The sequence below is a fragment of the Mandrillus leucophaeus genome, unplaced genomic scaffold (genome assembly GCF_000951045.1).
Source record: "Mandrillus leucophaeus isolate KB7577 unplaced genomic scaffold, Mleu.le_1.0 Scaffold89, whole genome shotgun sequence".
NCBI lineage: Eukaryota > Metazoa > Chordata > Mammalia > Primates > Cercopithecidae > Mandrillus > Mandrillus leucophaeus.
The window spans coordinates 2,550,337-2,569,329 of record NW_012109696.1 but is presented as its reverse complement, the minus strand read 5'-3'; the positions used below and the strand labels follow the sequence as shown (position 1 = coordinate 2,569,329).

General features: G+C 41.0%; 1 long non-coding RNA gene across 1 annotated transcript in view; it reads left to right on the top strand.

Annotated features, from left to right (window-relative positions):
* The first annotated feature begins 554 nt into the window (after positions 1-554).
* Positions 555-18,993, top strand: part of LOC105531477 — a 24,934-nt gene continuing 6,495 nt past the window's right edge. The window contains exons 1-2 of the long non-coding RNA XR_001004808.1: positions 555-716; positions 3,981-4,101. This is a non-coding gene — a long non-coding RNA (uncharacterized LOC105531477). The remainder of the gene's footprint in view (positions 717-3,980; positions 4,102-18,993) is intronic.

The window sequence follows — 18,993 nt, the reverse complement described above, 5'->3', positions numbered from 1 at the left end:
ATTCTGTAAGAGGATTCCCTTCCTTTGGCACAAGCAGTCTGAACTGCCCACGTGGTGGCTGGAGTTTTGCATTCAGTAGAACTCTAACTGTGTCCTCTGGAAATCAGTACCTCTAAAATCCACAGAAATCTCAACTGTCTAGATGAAAATCACACATTCACAAGTGGATATGATGACTGACAAGGCCACTTCTGCTGAAACCTAATGATTTATTCTGTTGGGAATGTAGCACATGAAATGGTCATTGACTTAGCACCTACACTGAATTTTAAAAAATGACCCCTGATACTCACAGGACATTACCTCTGAGCTGACCCAGAAGATGCATCTTTGCAGGCTATCCCATTACTCTGGACTGGATGCTTCTGAGGGTGTGATGTGTGGTGAGATTAGTGCTGTGGTCACGTCCCCACTGTCATGCCTCCGTTTTTATAAAGTGGGTCCCTTGGTGTGATGTGATGTCACATGAAATGCCTCACTATGCACCAAACATTCTGTAAGCTCCCAGAGCAACAGAATACTGTGCAGAGGCCCCAAACCAGAAAGGCAAGCTCACCACCAGAATGTGTCCTTTCCTATCAAAAAGAATTGCTGCCCCTTACAAGACAGGAGGACTCCAATGTGATCAATTGTGACCAAGTTGGACCAGCCTTGAACCACAGCTCAGACTTATTTTCATTCTCTGCTCATTGGCCATTAGGAACCCAATCCTTATGGTATGTTCACACTGTCTCCAGGGTTCTCACTGGGTACTAAATCCTGTATCCTGGAAGAGAACTTCATATCAACAAGCTCCTTATCAAGGATGGTACAATCAGGAGAAAAAAGCCCTGCAGTAATTTGAACAGAGGACTTTCAATGTAAAGAAGTTCTAACTAGGAATATGAAAGCATAAAGAGCACTCAAAAGAATCACCTCAGCTGAGGAAGAGTACCCAAGGAAGGACAAATTTGGAAGCAGTGCCTCCTCCCTGAAGCTAGGATTACAGTGAAGAAGCCATGGATGCAGCACCTGAATGGCAGAGAAACTTGCCGGGTTAGAAGATCACTGTGTCTACCCTACACTCAAAGGACGGGATTAAGTGCAAGGACATGAATACAAAGAACATGGCAGTCATTGGGGATTGTCGCAGAAGTCTGCCGACTACATTTAATATCATTATGTTACTGTAGATACCACATTTTCTAAGTAGTTTTCATAATTGTAATTTAAATATCTGAGTAAATATTCCATTATCTGAATAAATAAAATTATGTATTCATTGAACCATGTTTTCTGAAATGTATAGGTTTATTCTCATTCATAAATTTAAACAACATAAAACAGTAGTGACAGAAAAGCACCAGAGTGTGCAGATTCAAGCGTCTGCACTACAGAGATTAGATTCATAAGATGTCATTAGATGAGGAACATGCATGATATGGTTTGGCTGTGTCCCCACCCGAATCTCATCTTGACTTATAGCTCCCATAATTTCCACATATTGTGTGAGGGACCCAGTGGGAGATAATTAAATCATGGGGGCAGTTTCCCCCATATTGTTCTCATGGTAGTGAACAAGTCTCATGAGATCTGATGGTTTTATAAGGGAAAATCTCTTTCGCTCGGTTCTCATTCTCTCTTGCTTGCCACCATGTAAGATGTGACTTGCTCTTCCTTGCTTTCAACCATGACTGTGAGGCCTCCTCAACCACGTGGATCTGTGAGTCAATTAAACCTCTTGCCTTTATAATTACCTAGTCTTGGGTATGTCTTTATTAGCAGCATGAGAACAGACTAATACAATGCAGTACAGTCAAAATTTAGAGACACTACGTGCTAAGAATAGATCTAGCCAATCAGTCCATGTATATCTGAACTACCTCATTTTACCTCTTCCATTGCTCAGACTTGAAGTGAGATGTCATCTCTCAATTTTTATTGATGGATAGTATATGGGATGAGGCTAGGAAATCTGTTCCTGAACTTTTAATAAAGTTGTTCTTTAAAGTAAGAGAATAAAAATGGAAACCGTTGTATTTTCTTATTTCTCAAGACATAAAATTGGTTCTAGTGGATCAAAAACAGTAATATCCTGGCTGCTTAATAATGCCTAAATGTTTTTAGAGAACCCTTGTTATTATACTGGTTTACGTCCTTGTGATAAATCTTCTATAAGAGAAAGCTATTTTAGAATTTAGGACTAAGAAAACTCTGTGTCCCCTTGAACTTAATGTTTTCTCCTCTCTCATAATTAGAATTCTGTACATTTTTTTTTCTTAGCTAAGATGTAAGTAGGCTATTAAGATCTGTTCAAGGCTGGGCAGAGTGGCTCACACCTGTAATCCCAACACTCTGGAGGCCAAGGCGGGTGGATGGCTTGAACTCAGAATTTGAGACCACCCTGAGCAACATGACAAAACCCTATCTCTACAAACAATACAAAAATTAGCTGGGTGTGGTGGTGCACGCCTGTGGTCCCAGTTACTAGGGGCTGAGGTGGGAGGATTGCTTGAGCCTGGAAGGTGGAGGTTGCAGTGAGCCAAGGTTGTACCACTTCACTCCAGCCTGGATGACACAAGGAGACCCTTTCTCAGAAAAAAAATCAAAAACAAAAAGCCTGTTCACAACTCATTCACAGAAATAATGCTAACTTTTATAGTTGATGCATTTTGTATACCTTTTTTGGTAAAACTGTTGTAAACATATTTTTCTATTTTGATGGATATTTGTTATAAGCAGTGTTAAACATTTTATGGAAAGAGGTGTAATATAAATATTATACATAAATTCATGAACTTCTTTATCTTTCTTTCCTCTGACGTTAGATGTTTAGAGTTTTTTAAATTGTTTGCTCTCATTGATAATGCCACCAGGGAAGCTTGTTTCATCACATCTGGGAGAACAGATCCGTTTTATAAATGCTTAAGAGAGGTTTTGAATGATTCAAGGTTTTGACTCTCTTTAGAGCTTTCCCCATATGTTGCCATATTGATTTCAAAAGGTTAAATTTTTACATGTATAAAATTATTTAATATATGCTCTATTATATTTTAAGATAATAAATATTATATGAAAGACTATTTTTTACATTTTTAAATTAACTACTTTAATAAATTTATCATGGTAGTTTTTAGCTGATGCATACAGATTTCCTGGCTATTTAATCAGTTAATCTGAAAATAATTATAGCTCAAGTCTCTTTGTTCCAACTTTATTGTAAATATAAAACACACTTGATATTTACTGAAAAACTAAAATGTAGATTGTGAAGTCATCTTAGATAATCACACAGCCACTAGGAGACAAATTAACTAACAAGATTCTATATTTACAGATCTTAAAGAATAATAGTTTGTAAAAATACACTGGTTTCTGTTTGCTTATGCAGCATCACCCAGCCCTCCACCTGCACCACTGGAGGGATGGTAGGCGTGGAGGTTGGGCTGGTGCTGGTGATGGAGTGAGATACTGGAACAGCGTCTGCTCTCTTGGTACAGCAGCAAGGACTGGAGGAAACAGCGCTGTCTTAGCCCCAAGAGTTTATGGGAATTTTCAGCTTTACCTATTTTTATCATTCTGATCGAATGTCAATGAATTCATAGGAGTAAAAGAATAAAAAATAAAACCCTTGTATTTTCTTATTTGTCAAGATATGAGATTAGTTCTAGTGGATCAAGAATAATAATATTTTGGCTATTTAATAATAATATCTATGAGTAGATGCTAAGTTTAATTTTAAAGGAATCTATAATAGAAAAAAGACATTGTGATTCTTTATTACAACTTCTTTTCCAGATCATAAAATTCTTTGGAGTCTACCTCTAAAAATATCTAGCTCACCTCCCTCTCTTCTGCTGCCATGCAGCTGTCACATGTCCTGTGAATTTGTTGCAATTTGTTATGATAGCAGTAGAAAACTAATGCACCATAGTTCACTTTTGAGTTCTTTAATTATGATTTTTTTACAAAACGTTGTTGCTATGATTTTTCCTTCTAAGACCTGCAGTGACCCACTGCTAACAGAGCTGACTTGCTTCAAAGTGACGGATGAAACCCATGTGGAGATATTCCTGGGTTCAGTTGGAAGACAGAGTGCTTACATCTGAGAGAGGACTTGAGGCAAGTTGAGTATAGGGCTTGATCATGAGTTTAATATCTACCTCTCTCACTGGACTGCTCCATCAGTGAGGGCAGGTTTATCGATCATGTTCCCCTGTGCTATGGTTTTTTGTTGTTGTCGTTGTTCCCACCTAAGCTCATGTTGAAATTTAATCCCCAGCGTGACAATATTAGGAGGAAGGTATTAGTGGAAGATGTTTGAGTTATGGGAACAGATTCCTTGTGAATGACTTGGTGCTGTTCTAATGGTAGTGAGTGAGTTTTCCATCTCACGAGATGAATCAGTTCTTGAAGGAATGGATGAGTTCCCTTGAGAGTGGGTTGTTATGAAGCCAGGACACTCTCGGGTTTGGTCCCTTTCAAGTGCCTGCTTCTTTTTTGACCTTCTCACTAGGTTTGGTGCAGCGCAGAAGCCCTCACCAGAAGCTGAGCAGAGGCACAGCCTACAGAACCATGAGCAAAATAAACCTCTTTTCTTTATAAATCACCCAGCCTCAGATATTTCTTTGTAGCAACACAGAAAGGACTAAGACATCCTGGATGCTCAGTTCTTGGAGAAGCGTGGGTATTTTGCCAAAGCAGTTAAGAGCAGGCCTCTGGATGTCTGACTGCATAGGCTCAAATTCCAGCTGGGTAGCTTCTAAGCTGTGTGCTGTGTGCCTGTGGGCAGATAAGTCAATGCATCTCCTGCGCCTCTGTGAGGCCAGCAGCAGTACTTCATAAAGGATAGCTGGGAGAATTAAGTACATTATGGTCATTTCTCAACTAGCATGTGCCTAATATGTGCTAGGTCCTCTTCTGGGCACCCTGGAACGATCAGTGAACAAGAAAAAAAACAATCCTCTGCCCTCTTACAGCTTACATTCTAGTGTGAGAACACAAATAGTAAGTATACTAAATGACAAATAGCAAAACAAAATAAGGCAAGGAAAAGAAATAGTATCAAAGGCAGCTGGTTATGATTTTTAAAATATAGTGGCCAAGTGTATTAACTGGTTCTCACACTGCTAATAAAGAGATACCCAAGGCTGGGTAATTTATAAAGGAAAGAGGTTTAAATGACTCACAGTTCGGCATGGCTGGGGAGGCCTCAGGAAACTTACAATCGTGGCAGAAGAGGAAGCAAACACATCCTTCTTCACACGGCACCAGCAAGGAGAAGTATGAGTGAAGCAAGGGAAATGTCCCTGATAAAACCATCAGACCTTATGAGAATTTACTCACCATCATGAGAACAGCATGGGGGAAACCACCCCCATGATTCAATTACTTTCCACAGGGTCCCTCCCATGACACGTGGGGATTATGGGAACTACAATTCAGAATGGGATTTGGGTGGGGGATTTTGGCCAAACCACATCACCAGGGTAGGCTTTATTTTCAAAAAGAAGGACATTTTGAAAACTCTTAAAGGGGATGAGAAAATTAGTCACATCGCTATCTAGGGCAAGGGCTTTCTCAGCAGAAAGAGCATCTGGACAAAGGCTCTGAGGCTGGAGGAAGCCAATGGAATGGAAGATCTGGTGACAGGCACATCTGGAGTAAAGAGAACAGGGAGAAATTTGGTAGTGAGGAAAATAATGTGGGGTTAGGTTATGTGGAGTCTAGCAAGCCATTTTAGAAGAAGAAAAGTTTTCAGCAGTAAGGGATACCAGGAACAGACATTTACAATGAGCCACTCTGGCTTCTGTATCTAGGACAGACTCCAGAGGACGTGGGGTAGAGTCAGGGTCAGGAACGTGGAGACCAAATCCAAGGCCACTGGGAAACAGGGGCATGAGATTGTGGTCCCTCAGAATAGAGTGGTAGTCCCAGAGATGGTAAGAAATAATTAGATTGCTGGACAAGTTTCAAAATAAAGCCAAAGCAATTCCCTCACTCAAAGGATATGGAATGTGCAAAAGTGATAACAGTTGAGAATGACCCCAGGTTTGGGGGAGGAAAAAGTTGGTAGAGCAGGGTAGCTATCAGTTGAGAAGGGAAGATGGGGAATGGGCTCAGTGTTGAATGTGTGGAGAGTCCAGTGTGAATAAAGCACCAGTGGAGATGTCCAAAAGACAGTTGGACAAAGGAGGCAATGTCAGGAGGCTGCAGTGTAGACTATGAACTTGAACATCAGTGTGTGAATGGTATTTGAAGCCGTGAGACTGCATAAGGTCACAAGAGGAATGTGTGTGGATAGAGAGGACAGGAAGACTGAGCTCTGGGCCATAAAAAGTAAAAAATCAGAGGGGAAAGAAAGGAAAACTTGTTTTGAGAAAAACCACAGGAGTGTGGTATTGTGGAATCTAAGAGACAACACGAATCAAGAGAGAGGAAGGGGTCAGCTGAGTGGAATGTAACTGGTCCCATTGGGTTTAGCATCACAAAGATCTTCCACAATGTGTTTGTGGAGTATAGGGGACAGAAGCCGGTGGAGTGAGGTTAAAAGACAAGAGGGGGAGAGGAAATGGAGTTAGTGAGTATAGATAACTCTTGACAGCTTTATTGAAAAAGGGAGCAAAGAAATGGGTGACTGCAGGCAGAAGAAATGGGGTTACGAGAAGGTTCATCAAAAATGGGAGAAATGACAGCATGCTTTTGCATAGATGGTGATAATCCAGTGAAGAGGAGAAACTTGGCAATGTGGGAGAAAGTGGAGAAAGCTCTGGGAGCCGTGCCCTGGAGTCAGGGGAAAACAGGGGGGCAGCACACATTGCTGGAGAAGCTTGCTTCGGCGGGAGTATGGAGAGGGCATCCAAGGAAGATGTACAAAGGGGAAGAAAGTGGAGACGGGTGCTGGCAGATGAAGAGCTAAGAGGAGGGAGTCTGGAGCATTATTTTCTTATTGTTTCCATTTCTCAGAGAGGGGGAAGCCAGGTCACATGGGGAGGAGGTGGACAGCAGTGGCCAGTGCTCAGCAAGTCTCCAGGGTACTGATGCTTCTCCAAGCCACAGGTCTGAACCCTAGAAGGCAAGCAAAGCTGCCTGCTGAATTATTGAAGAAATGCGTATGATAAATTTTATTTGTGAGAACAGAAATACTAATCTTTATAGTTCTATGAGCTTCAGCCAAATTTTTTGTTAAGTTATGGTCACAATAATGTGTTTTGTGTTTCATTTCAATGCACATTGTAAAGAATTGTGATAGCACACAATCAGGCCTATTTTAGCAGGAAAATCTAAGTGGTAAGTATGCTAATAGTCTCAAAAAAAGAACACGTGAACTTTTCTCTGAACTGTATTGTAATAAAGATGAGGTAAGGAAAGTTCTCTCTTGTGACTAAAAGAGGCATGAATTTGGTGTCTATACTAAAACCTGGGCACTTCTTGCCCAAATTATTCCTGAAAATAGATAAAGTATAATAAAAAGAGAAAAACAAATAAGAGGACAGAAATAGAGAGATCATAATTTTAAAACAAAGCAACTTTCAGCATGAGCAAGGCAGGCTGAGAATAAATAAAAAGAAGCTACTTCAGAGTAGAAAATCAGATTATGGAGTTCATGACTCCAAGATTTTTACCAGTAAGAAGGGCAAAAAAGTAAAACTGGTTTGAGTAAAAAATAAAAAGCAGTTCCATAAATGAACCTCAGAGGTCAATGTCAGGACAAGTAAAAAGGCTATTTCATAGAATATCCCAGGAAACTATTGTTGGCAACAGAATGGTGGGCTTCATGGACCCGGCTTCTGACTAGAAAGGCAACTTCTCTCTCTTGTTTTAAACCTCAGCTATCTAGATTATAGAACTTGTGTCAGAGAGTACGGGTCATGCACTTGATATTAATAATGAATGCATAGATGGGATTGGTTTTTTACTGTGAAAATATGAAATTCATTTTCTCACCTTGCTTGAAAGTTCTGAGTACTTTAAACCCAATAACCAGCTGATCTCTGGATTGTCTTCATGGGATTCTTACTCAGAGCTTCTCTGAGCTGACAAACAGATGCTTCAACAATGGATGTCTGAGGAATTATAGAATTCTACCTTGTGAATGGAAAATTGAATAACTCAGGGTTCTGAACTTGAACTTGAAACACCCTTGAGAAAAGTGACCAGTCTGAAAAAGAATGTAATCTAAATTCCCATGCTTCCATGGAAATATGCCCTCTGGGAAAGTTCAAAGAGGACCAACTGGTTTTCTACAATGAACTTCGGTTTATAAATGCATTCTAAATTTGTCTATCACCCTGGGATTCTTGTAATACAAGACAGCAAAACAGCAGGATGCCTTCTGCCTCTCTCCTCTGTGGTGGTTGTAAAGGACAACTGACATCCCTTACCACTACTTGGGATCAGGCCAGGAAGGGTCCAGAAATAGCATTTATGCTAAAGGCAATGGCTCTGAATTCATCAGCCCAGCTTGGATTTGCAATCCTTCTGTACATTTGGAGAAACAACTACCTTATTCACATGTATATATATGTTTGATGGATGTAAATAGATGACATAGATATAGACATAAACAGGTATCTGTGTGTTTATTTATTAACTTTAAAAGAAATATTTTATTGCATACTTGTAATTTGCCAAGAAAGTAGATTTTAAATACTCTTACCACAAAAAGAAGAAAAGGAGAAAGAAAGAAAAAGAAAGAAAGAAGGAAAGAAAGAAAGAGAGAAAGGAAGGAAGGAAGGAAGGAAGGAAAGAAGGAAGGAAGGGGAAGGGAAGGGAAGGAGGGAAGAGAAAGATGGAAGGAGGGAGGGAGGATATACTTATCTTGATGTATATATATCAAGATATGTATATCAAAATATATATATATCAAGATAATTATATCAGAACATCATGATGTACACCTTAAAAATATATCATTTTAAAAACATAAAAAGATAAATATTTAATTGTTATTTCATTTATTAACTTTTAAGTACAGGGTACACGTGCAGTTTTGTGACGCAGGTAAACCTGTGTCATGGGGGTTTATTCTATAGATTATTTCATGACCCAGGTATTAAGCCTAATATCCATTAGCTATTTTTCCTGATCCTCTCCCTCCTCCCGCCCTCCACCCTCTGATAGGCTCCAGTGTGTGTTGTTCCCCTTTATGTGTTCATGTGTTCTCATCATTTAGCTCTCACTTATAAATGAGAACATGCGGTATTTGGTTTTCTGTTCTTGCATTAGTTGGCTAAAGATAATGGCCTCTAGCTCCATCTATGTTCCGGCAAAGGGCATGATCTCATTCCTCTCATGGCCTCATAGTATTCCATGTATTCCATAGTATTCCATGTATATGTACCACTTTCTTTATCCAGTCTATCATTGATGGACGTTTAAGTTTATTCTATGTCTTTCCTATTGTGAACAGTGCTGCAATGAACATACGCATGCATATGTCTTGATAATAGAATAATTTGGATTTATTTGGGTTTATACCTGGTAATAGGACTTCTGGATCAAGTGGTATTTCTGTCTTTAGGTCTTTGAGGAATAGCCACACTGTCTTCCACAATGGTTGAACTAATTTACGTTCCCACCAACAGTGTATATGCATTCTGTTTTCTCCACAACGTCACCAGCATCTGTTATTTTTTTACTTTTAATACTAGCCATTCTAACTGGTGTGAAATGGTTCTCATTGTGGTTTTGATTTGCATTTCTCTAATGGTCAGTGATGTTAAGCATTTTTTCATGTGATTGTTGGCCATATGTATGTCTTCTTTAGATAGTTCAAATAGCTGGTGAGGATTACCTAGGAATTCAAAATATGCTTGGTATCTCTTTCCAAACCTGCTAAAATATTTATTTTCAAATGGCAGGTTTCCATGTCACTGCACGGGCATCTGGTCCTGCTCTCTGGGCTCATGTGTATCTGGCTACACACCAGTGAGAAGCATGAGTGACCTGAGTTCTGCATTAGAACATTTTTCTTATCTTTTAACAGCTTTGCTACCATTTTCTCAACATAACTCAGTGATACTCTATTCAGAGTTTAATTTTATCACTGGATTTAGAATCTAGAGAAATAAATGCTCCATAATCATTACAGTATCCCGTGTTCCTGATAGAATAAAGAAAACAGCTCACATGACAGCAATGGTATTGCTAAAATTTAAATGAACTTTCAGAGGTTCATGGTATGATTATAGGAATGAGTGGAGGATTATATACACAATTATCTATGCATTAATTTTTCATCCATCCATCTAACCACACCAAGCCAAGGATCAAGAATCAAAGATGTGTGTGTGTGTGGGGGGGTGTATGCATACACATATATACAAATACATATTTATGCATATACATATGTATCTGTGCCTGTATGTTGGTAAATATACATGTTTCTGTCCTTTGTTCTGTCTCTCTGTCGTTTTATTTTGCTTAATAATCACATGATAAAATTTCTATATAGCTGCTCAAAGAGATCAGGTTAGTCAAAAATTTCTAAGCAGTTGTGAAACCCAAGGGACGTGAACAGAATCCTGCACCGCGAAACCAAGTAATATCTGTATTGAGGTTATTCGGAACAGCCCTGCAAACTAAAGTAGATTTCACAGGAAAAGCCTATTGAGGCTAATTACCTTGATGGAAACTGATAAGTAATTGCTCATCTCATATAATCAGTTCATTTCATTTCAGTTCATCTCATTTATTCTTCATGAAAACCGACACTTGAAGATACCGGGTTTGAGACTGTGCTCCTCTACCTCTGAGCCTTGGTTTCCTCACCTACAAAACAGCAGTAGCAATCATTCTGTTGCCAAGATAAGAGAGGGGACACAATGAGGTGGAGAGCAGAGTACCTTTTTTCGTACCGTCGATGATACTAGTGCTGCTTCCTAATAGTCAACAGCTGTGTGGGATCTCCACACAACATCCTTGGCCTGGACCCCTGTTTTCTACCTTCGGCTGGGCTTTAGATCAGGAACAAACACGGCAGGAATTCCTGCCATTGGCTTTGATCCAGAAAGAATCCTTAGAGCAGGGGTCCAAGCCAAGCCCTTGAAGAAGAGCTCAGCATCAGCCAAAGACCAAGCAACCAGGCCACGTGGGCAAGACGTGAGCTGCAATAAGGGTCAGAGCCAAGGCTCACAGGAGGTAAGCAGAGCCTGGTGAAACATGGTGGGCTTGGGAGCATGCGGAGGGCACAGTAGTCAGGAGAATGAAGCTGTTGCTGACCTTCCCCGGTAGGAGAGTGGACAGTGGGTACCTCAGACTGACTCAAAGTAACCAAGTCGGGGTAAGTTTTCTTCCAGTAAATAACGACAGTTAATCCTCAATCGCAGGCTCAGCTCCCCCTATCTACACAATCAAGTCTTATGTACCCACGACAGAGGCAAGAATTCTAGTCTAGGGCACTGGGGTGCAGGCTTCATCTGAACTCATTCTGACAGCTCCACTATTTGGTCAGAGGACACTCACCCATGCCTGTCTGCAAAAGTGGACTTTCCACTACTGCAATGAGTTTTCTCTTTCCTATTTCCTGTCTTCCAGGGAGTCTAGATTCATGTGTTGGCACATCTTAATCTATCCTTTACTGAGTTCTGTCCTGTGTCATGATACAGGATATTTGAAACAAGATTTCTCAGATGTGCCTGAAAAAGTATTTGCCCACTTATTCTCTTCTTTGATTTAAATTGAAGTTGGCAGTTTTTTGTTTGTTTTTTGATTTTTTGTTTTTGTTCTTTTATTATGACAAGATATCTTTTAGAATATAATAAGCTTTTGTGACTGTTTTATAATGTTTCACTTTGGATTTCCTGGTCCCATTTGTATAACTGGATTCATCTACAATAACATTTTGTATCTATGCAATTAGAAGCAAAGCATCTAAGAAAAAGATGGCAGATGCTATAGCTGGTCCTTGAGGGCTGATGCACTTTGCAGATCTGTTTAGACCTTAGATCCAATATTTATTCTGCTTTTCTACTCTGTCCTTGTTCTCAACATAAAGAGACAAACTTCTTGAAGCTGGAAGCCACATGTTGATAGACGTGGTGATTTTTGTCAAACGCTGCAGAAAACTTAAGTTTTCCACATCCAGTTTTTTTCCCTTGTTTTTTTTCTTGGGGGCTGTTACACAGTCTCAACTAAAACCATGAACTCTCATTTTTAAATATTCTGACTACGAGCAGGTGACAGCAACTTCACATCTCAGACAGAAACATTATGAGTAAGAACCTGGGTCAGGCACATGCATTTTGTTCAATCGTTTGATTGTGGATGATGAACCAAGCCAGGTGGGACCTTGAAAATACTGACTGATTTTTTTTTTTCTAGGGTTTTGGTCAAATGAGCACTTTTAATGAGCACTTCTCTTGTGCTCCTGACTGAAATTGCATTATCAGAAGCAGCTATTAGGTGAGTTTGGAATCATGGTGAGTCCAACACCAGCTACTTCTGATTTTTAGGATGAAAGTTCAGCTTCATATAGGACAATTGAGCTCAGTCCATGGGACTTCCCATGTTAACAAAGAACTGCCCAAATTTAATAATGTTTTAATCAGTCCTGGCTCAAGCATAACCAGGTGATTTGGGTGTAGTTTTTACAGAAAACTCTAGTGAAGGAGGGTAATGTGTTTCAGTTTCAGTGATGGAGAAGAGCTGAGAAGAATTACTAACCAGGATATATGCCTTTGAAATCCACTCTTTTTATTTTTTTTCCCCTGAAAAGAGATCTTTTCAATCCTCTTGGTTTGTGTCTGAAAATCTCAGTGGCCTGAGAACACAAAGGAAATTGATTCAAAGACTTTGGAAAACTTTGCAAAGGGGCTGTCATTCGACTGGCTTCCTTTGTCAGGAGCCTGAATTTGATACTGCCCCATGGAAAGGGTATGAGGGAGACGGAACTCGCCTCTGACCCAGTTCCTTTTCAGCCCTGCCTCAGAGTGATTGTGCAAAAAACAATCCCCATCATAGTCAAATCCATAATTGTTCTGGAAAGTGTTTTCCCTATGGTTTCTCATAAGTTATTTGAAGGTGAATTTTCCTCACCAGCCAAGGAACTGTCCAAGCTCCATGAGGTTAAATGATTTCCCCAAAGACTATTACATCTTAATCCAATTACGAAGCAATCTCATTTTGCTGAATGCATTACCAAAATGTTTTCAAGCCTCCATTGTATTTGTCTTTCTAGAGGAATAGTTTTATGTTCATCAAAATGAAAGAAAACTTTTTAAATGCCAAAATGATAGGACACATTGATATTCCTCAGGTCAAGCTTAAAAATGCAATTTAGGTTTACCTGGCAACTGAAAATATTGTTAAAACAGATAAATGCACTTCAAGAATTCAAATTATCCACATGGAAAAAATACAGAAATCTGTGCTGTAGGTTTAGAAAATAGATGGGCTTAAAAAGTATTACCTTTCAAAATTGATCAGCAAAGTCCTTCTTTATTAATCCTAGTTAAAATATAATAGCCTAGGGAAGTTGTAGGGCCACAGACATATCGAATAGAGATTTTTCCTGTAGGAGATGAAAGAAGAGTACGAGTTTAAAAGAGCTCCACAGTTCTAGGAAGGCACCCGCCTGAACACACGTGGGCAGCAACCTTAGGTGCCTACCCATGAACAAAGGTTGATGGGCAAGCCTGACGCTAACTGGACCCCTCTTTGTAGCCAAGGGAAAGGCAGCCGCCTAGAGCTTTCACCAAGAGGCGCACATTGCCAGTGCTTGAAAGGAAATCACAGGTGACTGGTCCATGCAGGTTACTTTTCTTGCCCACTCAAGGAGATTGTCCTGGCTTGTGTCTCCGAATTTCTACTAAAGGAGTGAGCCCTGGGAGGTGACCTCCTTTAGACATACTTGGTTTACAGTTCCCAACACTGACCCACACTGAGATGTGACCTTGGACCAAATACTTAAACACCTCAGTGTTTTAAAAACAGTTTGCACGGCACACATTTTACCGTTTCCAAGGCAAAAAGGGTATCTTTCCAACAGGATGTCCTTCTTCCTATTCCCAATGGACTTCTTTTGGGGTTCCACCTCCTCACCTGAAAGACCCATCCAGGCAGCCGGTCAGCCTCTCTTCTGATCCTCTCCGGGTCCACTGCCCACCTTCCAGGGTCTCATTGTCTAATGCAGCACTGCCCAACAGAGAAATAATTCCAGCTACACAGGCAGCTTAAAGTTATTTTAGGCCGGGCAAGGTGGATCACGACTGTAATCTCACCACTTTGGGAGGCCGAGGCGGGTGGATCACCTCAGGTCGGGAGTTCGAGACCAGCCTGACATGGAGAAACCCCGTCTCTACTAAAAATACAAAATTAGCCGGGTGTGGTGCCACATGCCGGTAATCCCAGCTACTTGGGAGGCTGAGGCAGGAGAATTGATTGAACCCGAGAGGTGGAGGTTGCAGTGAGCCGAGATCGCGCCATTGCACTCCAGCCTGGGCAATAAGAGGGAAACTCTGTCTCAAAAAAAAAAAAAGAAAGAAAAAAAAATTATTTTAGTAATCTTAGTAACCACCTTGAAAAATAAAAAGAAACAGTTGAACCTTATTTCAATAATATATTTTGTATTTTGTTTAACCCAATATATTAAAAATATTATCACTTCAAAATGTAATCAATGTTAAAACGTAGGTGAGATAGTTTACTTCTTTTTGTACTAAATCTTTTAAATACAGTGATACTTACAGCACATTTCAATTCAGACTAGTCTACTTTCAACTGCTCAGTGGCTGTGTTCAGCCAGTGACTAGCACAGGAAAAAGCACTGGTCTGGAGTAGAGCAGCAATGTCTGGCTGTGCCTGCTGACCCATAGTCAGTGTCCTGTCCTATCTATATTTTGCTGTTGTTGTTGCTGTTTGTTTGTTTCAAGACAGAGTCTCACTCTGTCACCCAGGCTGGAGTGCAGTGGCATAATCTCGGCTCACTGCAACCTCTGCCACCCGGGTTCAAGCAATACTCCTGCCTCAGCCTCCTGAGTAGCTGGGATTACAGGTGTGCACCACCGTGCCCCACAAATTTTTTGTATTTTTAGTAGAGACAGGGTTTCACCATGTTGGCCAGGCTGGTCTCGAACTCCTGACCTCAGGTGATCCACCCGCCTCACTTTCCCAAAGTGCTGGGATTACAGATGCGAGCCACTGCGCCCAGCCCCTGTCCTATCTGTTTTAACTTCAGTGTGCCATGATGATATTTTGAAACCTAATAATGCCCTCTATCTACAGCTGAACTAGTAAAATAAATGTCTCTTAGATTGATGTGAAATGTCCTTTGTAATATTAGTAAGCATTTTCCTCTTTTTCTCCTCTCTGGTTTCTTAATCTCTGGTCAAGCTTTAGCCCTAACTCACTTTAGAACATACTGCCCTCCACCCACCTGCACACCATCTCCAGAAAGAAATGCAACCAGATCCCCCTGCCTGCGAAGACCCTTAATGACCCGCATCCAGCATCCCTCCTTCACTGGATGCATCATCCCTTTACTGATGAACTCTCATCCAGTCCCTTAACGGCAGCAGGAGCAGTGTGTCGCCTTGTATTGTAGTTACTCATCTGAAACATCACAGCACCGTGTACAGAGCCAGTTCTGCGAGACCCTCCTAGAATGCCTAGTGCAGGAGTCATGTGAAGGTGGACCCTGAATCAAAACCCTTTCCCTTTTCTCTTCTTATGCTATGTAGAAGGGATCCTAGTGCCCTATCAGTAGACTGTCACCTAATTAGAGCTTGCTGAGCTAGCTTAGGGCACACATGGAGACCGTGAGCATTTGCAGCGAGTTTTAGCATAGTAGCATATACCTGGACCTATCTGTGGAAGGGGCAAGGATATGCAGAATGGCTGCCTCATTAAAGAGCTCTGGGCTTCTCCAGATAAAGGCAGAAAACTGTTGTGTTTCATTCTATCTCTTTGGTTGCCTCGATAATCCAAAGTAATCTCAACTCATTTTATTTAGTCTCTAAGAAGCCTGTCATTGTTCTGAAATCACTTGTAAGTTTTCACTGAAACTGGAGAGTTTTTCTTTGTTTGACAGGGTACATTTATAATTTCTTCTTCTACAATGAAAGCCCAGGTGAGAGGGGTCCAAGCAAGCAGATGGCACAGAAGCATTTGTTGGGTGAGACACACCTGAAATCACCTGCATCTCCTTGCTGGCCTATGGAATGTCTGGGCTGCAGGGGTCTCTGGATGGGAGTGTGTGCCTTGTTGGCCTATGGAATGTCTGGGCTGCAGGGGCCTCTGGATGGGGGTGTGGGTGCTGGGTCTGGCCTCAGTCTTCCAGATGCAGGCTGTGGTCGTCAGTCTGGTTCTCCTCCTCTGCCTCTTTCCTCTGTTTTGAAGCTTAAGACAGAACTTGACACAGTAATTCCTGGCCTGACCCTGGGTGACTCAGTATTCATTTTCATCTTTCCCTCTCCCTCATGACGGGAATCAGGAGCAGATCTCACCCCCACCGTGTATAACCCTTTATTAGTTTTACTGTAAGCAGATAAAGAGCTTTCTCTGGTGCAGATGGCTAAGTTTTCCTTCTTGTTTTTTCTTCTCAATGACACATGCTGTTTTATTCTTGTTACTAGCATATCTGAACCTTTTGCACCATTCAGGAAAGAGAAAAGGGAAGCTCAGGTGAGAAATATAGTTTTACTATTTATTAATTAATTTCTTATTAAGTTCAAATGTTGTCAATTCCTTACCTAAAGTCTAACAACTCTCCCCATTTTGCATCTAAGCATCCTCCATATTTGCTTTAGATGGCAACAGCAGGATGACGAACGGACCCTAGATTCCCACTGCTGGGTCAAAGGATGGCCCACTAAGCAAGTACTCAATACTTATTAACAATAATTGAGAGAAAGATGGAATATGGAGTATTTGCCTTTTAGGAAATACAGTGCTCAGGTTAATATTTTTCTAAAGGAAAGAAAAAGCCTGACAGAGCTATTCCCAGACCTCCACAGTTTAAATTTGGGCCAGTGGTCTAGGAGGTCTTAGGGGTTTGGTGGAAGGAGATTCCTGAGAGTAGCCCCTGCTCAAATATAAACTCTTTGCCAAGGATTCCATGCAAGTAGTTTGTGTCACTCTCTTGCTTCAGGTATTTTTCTATGCAGACCAGGCTTTTCTTGCATCCTGATCTATTCTCAGAATGAGGAATAAAGGGACCTTAAACAAACACAGGTATCTCTCACCTCACAATAAATCAGAAGTTCAGTAAAATAATGGGAATATCCTCTAACTTCAGAAGTTGGAGTAATTGGACTTGTAACAAACTGGGTTCAGATTTTATCAAAGCACTTGGCTTGTTTGCTCTGAGTCGTTCAACAAAGTTACCAAGTTTGTTTCCTTCAGAAGGTAATGCCAAAGCAAGTTCTATTTGGTTGATTAATTGATTGGTTGATTACATGTTAATCACAGTGATCCTAAAGTTACTTCCTGCCTTTGGGATAACTGCTGGGAGCCGGAGGAGTGATCAAGATGTTTCAGAGTCACTTAAGTCCCTGGGCACATGTTCAGCCTCAGCAGCTTCTGTCCTGATCAGGGTCTGTGCAGTCCTTCAGGATGACAGAGCAAAGCCACGAGAGGATGGTTGACTTCAGGCTCTCTGAACTCCCTCCCAACAGGGGGCTCTGACACTGGACACCTCATGATCAGGCCCTCAGGGCATGTGCTTCTCCCCAGGGGCAGCAGCATCTGACTGGTCATCCCCGTACCTTCGCTCCATTGCTTCATTGGTCCCAGTAGGAAGCTGAGCAGAAGCACCTGGTTTCTAGGAGCTGATGAGGGCTGCTGGCAAATGAGTGGATAGTTTCCCAGAAAAGTAGTGGTCAGCGATTATAACATGGCACTTAATGCTTGGAGGCAGGGCCACACCATTATTCCAGTGAGCTCCACGACCTCAGCAAAGCTGATGCAAGCAGCAGAGTGTTGGTGGTTTGACAGTGAAGGGAAGCAACACTAGCACCGTCCCATCCCGAACAACTACAAGTTGTAGCTGCTCATCCCTGGGGAGGGCTCCCCCTTCACCAGGTGCTGTGTCAAGTTCTTTGTGTGTTCTACCTGGTGTACTCCTCACAATAAGCCAGCTGAGGCAGATACTGTCATTAACCCATGCTGCAAATAAGGAAACAGAACCTTACAGTAATGACTAAGTGACTTGTTAAATTCACAGCCAATCAAAGGCAAACCTGGGATTTGAATTCAACTGATCTGTCTGTCTGCTGCTTATGCTAAAACTCCACCACTGTTTCCTTTCTCTTATTCGCCTGTTTTAAAGCTTCAATTCAATCATCACCTTTTCTGTAGAGTTTCTCTGATTTATAGAGAGGTCTTGGAGTTGAGCCGCTCCAGTCTCACTTCCACACAGGTACAGCAGTCAACTTGCTATGGTTAGAATCACCATAGCTCTGCTGCTCTAGAGACTCTGAAGTCCTGGGATACCTGGACTATATGTTTCTGATGTGAGGACTGCCGGCAGTTAGTACCATACAGGTAACATATATATGATGAAAGGAGGAAAAAGAAAGACAGAGGAAGGAAAGAAATAAGAAGGGAAAGAAGAAAAAAGGAAGGAAAAAAGCAGACCCTGTCATTCTTTTCATATGATTTAACCATAGCCATTTATCTGAAAAGAATATTAATTACATCTATTGTAGAAATAAAAAAACTAAAAGACAACTGAAGGTGGCCTGAATTTTTTCCTTGTATAAAAATTAATGGGGCTCTTATCATTAAATGACCCACAGGAAGAAAGTATCATACACCTATTCACAGGGAGTAAGATGTCAGAGAGAAAAAAACCTCTGTTTTCTATCAATAGCCAATTTCTGGAATTTATATTTAATACATTTTAAGAACGATATCCTGAGACTTATGTTATCAGTGATCACGTTTTCCTTATCTTGAACTAAGATAATAAAAATATGTAAAAAACCAAAAAAGTCCATTTTCTAACCTAAAACCTTTGGAATATTCACCCCCACCATAGAGCACGGGGCAATAATACTCAGTGAATTCTTGGCC